The following is a 7,949-nucleotide window of genomic DNA, read 5'->3' as shown; positions in this document are numbered from 1 at the left end:
CTAATCTACGCGATCGCCCTCAACCCTCTTGATCTCGCTCACCTTGCCCACAATGGGTGCGACAAGGGCCTTGAGCGCATCCCGATCAGCATCCGGCGGCAAGGATTTGAGGACGTTGGTGAAGTTGAGGCCTGGATTGCGGAAGGCCACCTTCATCAGCACCTTCTAGAGAGCCCCCGCGCAAATCCTGCGCGACTCATCGGCCAACTGCTTTGGGATCCTCTCCCGGAGTCGCTGAAGGGCCGTCGCCACGCCTTTGAAGAACAGGCTGAGCTTGGCGCTGGGTTGGAGATGCTCGTCGGAGGGATACCCAAAATCCTCCATCCCCAGCTGCGCCAACTCCCCGTCGATGGCAGCGGCAGCATCCACAAGACCTTCAGTCCAATGCTCCACTGTCTCCCTGAAGGCGTCGTGGGCGGCAGCAGCATTCGCCAGCAGCGCCTCGTCGGCCTTGATCTTCTCCAACAAGACCACCTCCCGCTCCCTGGCGCCGTCCAGCGTCTAAGTCAAAGTGGACAGCTTCAACTCGAGGTCCGCATTGGAGTCCTTGGCAGCGCTGAGCTCCTTGCTCCTCTCTACGAGAAGGCCCTGTAGTTCACCATGAGTGGCAGCATCCTTCTCGCGCTCTCGCTTGAGAGCGGCAAGCTCCTCGCCACTCGCCCTGAGATCAGCCTCCAGCTGCGCTACCTTCGTCCCCAGCTCCTTCTTGGCGGCCTCGGCAGCTTCGGCAGCATCCCTTGCTTCCTTGACAGCCCCGCCAATTGCTTGCTCCCTCGCGGCAAGTTCCTCCTCGTGGCTGTCAAGGTTCACCTTGAGCTGCGCCAACTCTCCTTCTTGCGCGAATAAGTTTTCGGCGACAAGCCGTTGCTTCTCTTCAGCTTCAGCCTTCTCGAGGAGGAAGGCTTTCCGCTCCTCGAGAAGTTGCTCCCGCTCCTCCGCCAAGGACCGGAGAGCTTCCTGCCTGAGGCCTCGGAGCTCCTCCGCGCGCTTCTCAATGTCAACTCCCGCCTTCGCGACAAGCGCTTCTCGGGAGGCCAGCTTGGCTTGTCGGGGACGGTAGAGCGACGTCAGCTTCCGCAGCAGCCGCTCCTCTTCAGGCTCATCGCTGCTGCTACTTGGCGCATCGACTACCGTCAACCCTGCGGAGGCGAGCACCTCTCCATCCAGGATTTCTCCCTCGACCGGTGCCCTGGAGCTTGACACCCAGGGGAGCTTGATGAAGATACCGTCGCCGGCCTTCAAGTAGGCGCCGGACTGGGGCTCTTTGGAGCCTGGCGCTGCAGCATCGGCGGAGGGATCGGCGGTCGGCGTAGCGCCTGGCGCTCCTGCGGCCTCGGGGCCGTCAGTGTGATCGCCGGATCCCTCGCCCGCTTCTGCGGCGGCAGCCTTGGCGGCCTCTTCGCCGGCGGGATCGTCAGCACCGGCCTCTTCTTCGGTGGCGGCGGTGTCGTCATTGTTGCCGTGCGCGTCCTCCTCGCCGGCGGCCTCTGTCTCCATTGGATCCGTGGCAGGTAGATCTGACGACCGAAGGGGGGAGAAAGGTCAAGTAAATGTTCAAGAAGAAAATCAAAAGAAGAAGAACCCAAGGGGAGCTTTTCAGGCAAAAGGGTTACCTGTGCTTGGATCTGCAGTCGTGGTCTCAACCACCGGAGGATCGCTGGCGCTGCCCCTTGCCGGAGAGTTCTCCCTTGCCGGAGAGCGCTCCCTTGCCGGGGATTCCTCCCTTGGCGGCGTAGTCGAAGCAGATGGCACTTCGGGAGCAGCTTCCGGGCATTCCTGATGAGGCTGTTCTGCTCCTACACAAATCCAACAGACAAGATATCAGTAGAGAAAAGAGCACCCATGCGCACCGGACAGCAGGAAGTAAACTATAAACTTACGCTGGGGGCTGCGCTGGGGGCTGCTTTGGGGAGTAGTTGCCAGGTCCGTCAAGGTGGTCTCAGACACACCCCCTGCTGACACGGTGAGATCATCTTCGATGACAATCACCGGGGCCTTGGCTCTCTTCACAGCTCTCTGGGCTAGCGTCCTAAAAAGGAATGGATTCAGATCGAAGCAAGTCAGATACAAGACGAAAGCAACAAGATAGCAAGAATTGAAGAATTACGAGGACAGCAAGGGGATCTTACTCTTCTTCTTTGTCGTCGGAGCTGAGCGCGGAGAGATCGAAGTCCGGCTCGCCTCCGGTGCGGCGAGGCGGAGGAGTAGGCTCCCTCGCCCGCTTGGCAGGAGCAGTGGTGGCGGACCGGGAAGACCCCGCTCCAGTTGCCGCGGCGGCGTGAGGCGCTCCCGCGGAAACGGTGCTTGCCGCGGCAGAGCGTGTCGCGCGGCTCGGCGGCTGTTGACCCGTCTGCCGCCCCGCTACGTCCGCGGCCTTGCGGAGACGCCTTCTTGGCGGGGCCGGGGGCTCCGCCTGCGGCAAGCTGTCTGAAGGTTCGGGCTCTTCCTCGCAGGGCTCTCTCGGCTCAGCTTCAGGACCGGCAAGATCTTCCTCGCCGGCAAAGTCCTCGCGCTCGGCAAGGCTTGCCGCCTCTGCCTCCTCCACGGTGAACCCGAACACGCCTGCGGCAGCAGCTGCTGCCGCCTCTTCCAGCCTGGTGGCGATGCGCTGCATCTCCGCATCGGTGGTGTCGTGGGTGAGGCTCTTCTGCTCATCAGCGCGGACCGGCACTTCTACCAAGTCATCGAAGAACGCCCGCACGACGTCATCCGCAGGTTCTTGCCAAGTTGGGGCGATTCCGTGAGAGTCACACAACAGCATCATCACGCGGATGCGGTCAAGTGAAGAATTGTTGCACAGCGGAACGACATTCCGCGGCAACACAAATGGGTGTTGGGGGTCGCGCTTGAACAGCTCCAGAAGCATCGCGTCCAATTCCAAGACCGTGAAGTTGAAATTGAGGCCTGGGCGCAGCCTCATGATATCCGCCGAGTTCTTGAACTCCCAGGTAGGTCTCCCCCTCTCCTGCAGGGGGGCGATATGGCGGCGAAGGAAATCTGCGCCTACAACGCCTACAGTGAGCCCGGCAAGCCTGATGCGAAGGATGCGGGCGACGGCAGTCTTCAGCATGTCATCTTCCGGGGCCACGTTGCTCCAATCATTGTCGCGTACTATTGGGGCTTGGCGCACGGCAGTGAATGGCCGCGGGTTCTCCTCGACGATCGAACACCACTCTGCCCTCCACTCTTCCCACTTGCTGCGGAGCTCACCCTCCAGATATGCTTCCTTCTTGCCGACTCTCGAGATCCAAGCGATCCCGCCGGCAAGAGGCTCTCCTCTCTCAACCCGAGGCATGAAGAAGTGGCGGAAAAGGGCTACGTTTGGGTGGACTCCGACAAAGTTTTCGCACAGATGTGCGAAAACTGCCATGGTCAGGACGGCGTTGGGGGTGAAATCAAGGAGGCGGAACCCGTAGGTGTTCATGGTGTCGCAAAAGAATTCAGAAAAAGGCGGGCAGAGCCCGCAGTAGAAGAACAACGCGAAAAAGGGGTACCCGTTCAGAGCCAGTCTCGAAGCGGTGGCCGGGAGTACCCTCGTGCGCGGATGCACTCGCGTCTCCGTCGACCAGAAGAGGTAGAAGTACTCCCTCAGCTCCTTTGCACCGAGCTGAGGGGAGAAAAGGGCCCGCTCCTTCCGCAGCGCCGCGAGCCGCTGCGCCTCGGCTGACTTCACGCCCTTCCCCTTGTCGGCTTTTGGGGCCATTGCGGAGGTGGTGGGGGAGATCGGCGGTGTTGGTGATGCTGGAGGCAATAGGGGGCGGAGCGCTGCTCTTCTTCGGTTTCGGGAAGAAGGGAGGAGTGGCGGAGATTTTTGGAGTTGGAGCAACAAACGGCGAGGTGGGCGAACTGCCCCTGTTTCCTCTGCTTATAAAGAGAGAGGGGGCGGACGTTTCGCCCTTCCGAATAAAGAAACCACCCACGATCTCTCCCACGATGCCGCATTCAACGCGTGCCGTTCGGGGAGGGTGCGGTGGATACGGAGCAAGATTCGGTGTAACCCAGGCCGCGCGTGCCCGTGCCCTGTTTTGGGCCTGGCCCAACAGCGCTCGGCACCGTGTGTGGCCCAGGCCCGGGGGCTCCTGTCGGTGTACTAGAGGAGGGGTACCCTAGTATCCCGAACTTGTGCACGGGCAGTTGCAACACCCCGCGGCAAGGCTTGCCGGGCGACCGCCAAGGTCCTCTATGGTTCCCTTGGAGCCATTCAATAACAAAGTATTCAAGCCAAGGAGACAAGGCCCCGGCAAGAGGAGCTTGCCGGGAAGGCCAACCAAGGCATCCCAAGGAACTTGCCGCGACGCGCCACGCGCCCCGGCAAGGCAACAAGTCCCCGGCTAGAGGAGCTTGCCGGGAAGACCAACCAAGGCATCTCGAGGCCTGGTGAGAGACATGTTTCCGGGCATGACAAGACGACGACCGCGGCAAGGCGCTTGCCGTGGCAAGTAACCACTCTGTACCCACACTCCAGCACATCCGCAAACGTGTCGCTCTGGGGGCCTTTCCAGGTGCGCGTGGCGTGAGGCTGTGCAGCCAGCGGTGCGCGGTGGCATGCGACGCTGACAAGATCGCCATCGTGGCGAACGGTGGCGTCCCTGACGGTCCCTTTCTGCACTGTTTGGGCGACACAGATGGGCATTTAGTGCCTTTGTCCCCTGCCGTCAGGGTTAGGTAGGACACACTGTGCAAGTAGGTGTACCAACCGCAACACTTTTTACGCTTTTACCCTTCTCTGCGTTGCCACCTGTCGGTGACCTCTTGAGCGTATAAAAGGAGGCCCATGTGCAATGTAGAGGGGGTTCGACTCATTCGGAAGCCAGAAAAACACTTAGCTCTCTCGAGCAAGAACACAATATAATCAGACAAGCAGCAGTAGGAGTATTATCTCACCGGAGAGCTCCGAAGCTGGGTAAACTGCTCGTGTGCTTCGCCTCGATCCGCTCTTCGTGCGACCTCCGCCCCCCGCCGAACCGAAAGGGGCCTGGTCCGCTGCCCCATAGGTGTTCGTGGATCAGTTTCCCCGACACTCCCTCTGTGAAGGGCCTATCTTTTACTTTATGCAAGAGTCAAGGTGATCTTCACCTTTCCCTTTATCATTTTATCCTTTGGCAAGCACCTCATGTTGGAAAGATCCTTATATATATCCAATTGGATGTAAGTTAGCATGAACTATTATTGTTGACATCACTCAAAGGTGAATACATTGGGAGGCAACACTATAAGCCCCTATCTTTCTTAGTGTCTGATTAAAACTCCATAACCATTAGTATTGCATGAGTGTTAGCAATTGTAGAAGACTATATGATAGTTGAGTATGTGGAGTTTGCTCAATCAAAGCTCTGACATAGACCCTTCCTAAAAATAAGATGAATTGTAATAGTTTGATGACTGAGAATGAAGTTTGCTAGTTTTCAAGAAAGTTTATGGTCTATGCTTTAACATGTGAATAGCTTGTTACTTGATCATGAGAAGTTTTATGAGATGAACTACTGTTATGACATATAATCATGCTAAAAAAGGTGATTGAAATTATCATTAATCAAACTTGTGCACCTGCTAGCATTCACACTTCATAAATTCTTTCTTTTATCATTTACCTACTCGAGGACGAGCAGGAATTACGCTTGGGGATGCTAATACGTCTCCAACGTATCTATAATTTATGAAGCATTCATGCTATTATCCTATCTATTTTGAATGATTACGGGCTTTATTATACACTTTTATATTACTTTCAGGACTAACCTATTAACCGGAGGCCCAGCCCATATTGCTGTTTTATTGCCTATTTCAGTATTTCGAAGAAAAGGAATATCAAACGGAGTCCAAACGGAATGAAACCTTCGGGAGCGTGATTTTTGGAACAAACATGATCCGAGAGACTTGGAGTACAAGCCAGGGAAGCTTCGAGGAGGCCAGGTGATAGGAGGGCGCGCCCACCCCCCGGGCGTGCCTCCCTTTCTCGTGGGCCCCTCGTGGCTCCCCCGACCGACTTATTTCGCCTATATATTCCCATATACCCTAAAACCATCAAAGACGAAGATAGATCTGGAGTTCTGCCGCTGCAAGCCTCTGTAGCCACCAAAAACCTCTCGGGAGCCCATTCCGGCAACCTGCCTAGGGGGGGGGAATCCCTCACCGGTGGCCATCTTCATCATCCCGGCGTTCTCCATGACGAGGAGGGAGTAGTTCACTCTCGAGGCTGAGGGTATGTACCAGTAGCTATGTGTTTGATCTCTCTCTCTCTCGTGTTCTTGAGGCGGTACGATCTTGATGTATCGCGAGCTTTGCTATTATAGTTGGATCTTATGATGTTTCTCCCCCTCTACTCTCTTGCAATGTATTGAGTTTTCCTCTTGAAGTTATCTTATCAGATTGAGTCTTTAAGGATTTGGGAACACTTGATGTTTGTCTTGCCGTGCTTATGTGTGTGGTGACAATGGGATATTCACGTGATCCACTTGATGTATGTTTTGGTGATCAACTTGCGGGTTCCGCCCATGAACCTATGCATAGGTGTTGGCACACGTTTTCGTCTTGACTCTCCGGTAGAAACTTTGGGGCACTCTTTGAAGTACTTTGTGTTGGTTGAATAGATGAATCTGAGATTGTGTGATGCATATCGTATAATCATGCCCACGGATACTTGAGGTGACAATGGAGTATCTAGGTGACATTAGGGTTTTGGTTGATTTGCATCTTAAGGTGTTATTCTAGTATGAACTCTATGATAGATCGAACGAAAAGAATAGCTTCATGTTATTTTACTACGGATTCTTGAATAGATAGAACAGAAAGGATAACTTTGAGGTGGTTTCGTGCCCTACCATAATCTCTTCGTTTGTTCTCCGCTATAAGTGGCTTTGGAGTGAGTCTTTGGTGCATGTTGAGGGATTGTTATATGATCTATCTATGTTATTATTGTTGAGAGAACTTGCACTAGTGAAAGTATGAACCATATGCCTTATTTCCTACCATTGCAATACCGTTTACGCTTACTTTTATCATTAGTTACCTTACTGTTTTTATAATTTCAGATTACAAATACCTTTATCTACCATCCATATTGCACTTGTATCACCATCTCTTCGCCAAACTAGTGCACCTATACAGTTTACCATTGTATTGGGTGTGTTGGGGACACAAGAGACTCTTTGTTCTATGGTTGTAGGGTTGCTTGAGAGAGACCATCTTCACCCTACGCCTCCTACAGATTGGTAAACCTTAGGGCATCCACTTGAGGATAATTTGCTGCTTTCCTACAAACCTCTGCAGTTGGAGGCCCAACAACACCTACAAGAATAAGGTTGTGTAGTAGACATCAGTGGGCTACAGGTAGGCAAGTTTGGGTGCCCTTGGTTCCCAGAACGCCGGAAGTAGCCCCCGGGCCCAAGTCGCGCTCGCACTTGGCTTCGAGGCGAAGCCAAAGGGAAGTGCTGAGCACCTCAGGCCCCAATTGCCTACGGACCGAGTCGACGCGTGGCTCTTAATGGGACGTGGGAGCCTCCACTTCCCCATGCTGCCTCGACAACTGTCCAACTTGACAACTGCCTACTGCATGCAAAGGAAGCCATCATTACTCGAGATCGTGGGAGGCCGGCGATTGACATCCCCTTGGCTATAAATGCGCGAGCGGGCGGAGCCCCCTACCACCACTCGGAAAATACTTATACATAGAATTTTAGCAGTAGCGCCTGTTTGGGCTCCCACGCTACTGGTATATACCAGTAGCGCCGGCCAAAATGGGTCGCGCTGCTGCTTAGCGGGCCGCCGGGGCCAAAAGGGCAGGCCACTTAGCTGTACCGTGTGATGTGCTCTGGCGCTACCGCTAGTGTGCTTAGTAGTAGCATTGGCCCTTTACCCGCGCTGTTGTTAAGCCCACTCCCTCCCCCGCACGCCGCTGGCACGTTACCCTGCTTGCGCCCCCGGCCTCATCAGCTCACTCACACACTCCA

The sequence above is a fragment of the Triticum aestivum genome, chromosome 2B, assembly GCF_018294505.1.
Source record: "Triticum aestivum cultivar Chinese Spring chromosome 2B, IWGSC CS RefSeq v2.1, whole genome shotgun sequence".
Classification (NCBI taxonomy): domain Eukaryota; kingdom Viridiplantae; phylum Streptophyta; class Magnoliopsida; order Poales; family Poaceae; genus Triticum; species Triticum aestivum.
Note: the sequence above shows the minus strand (reverse complement) of the source record.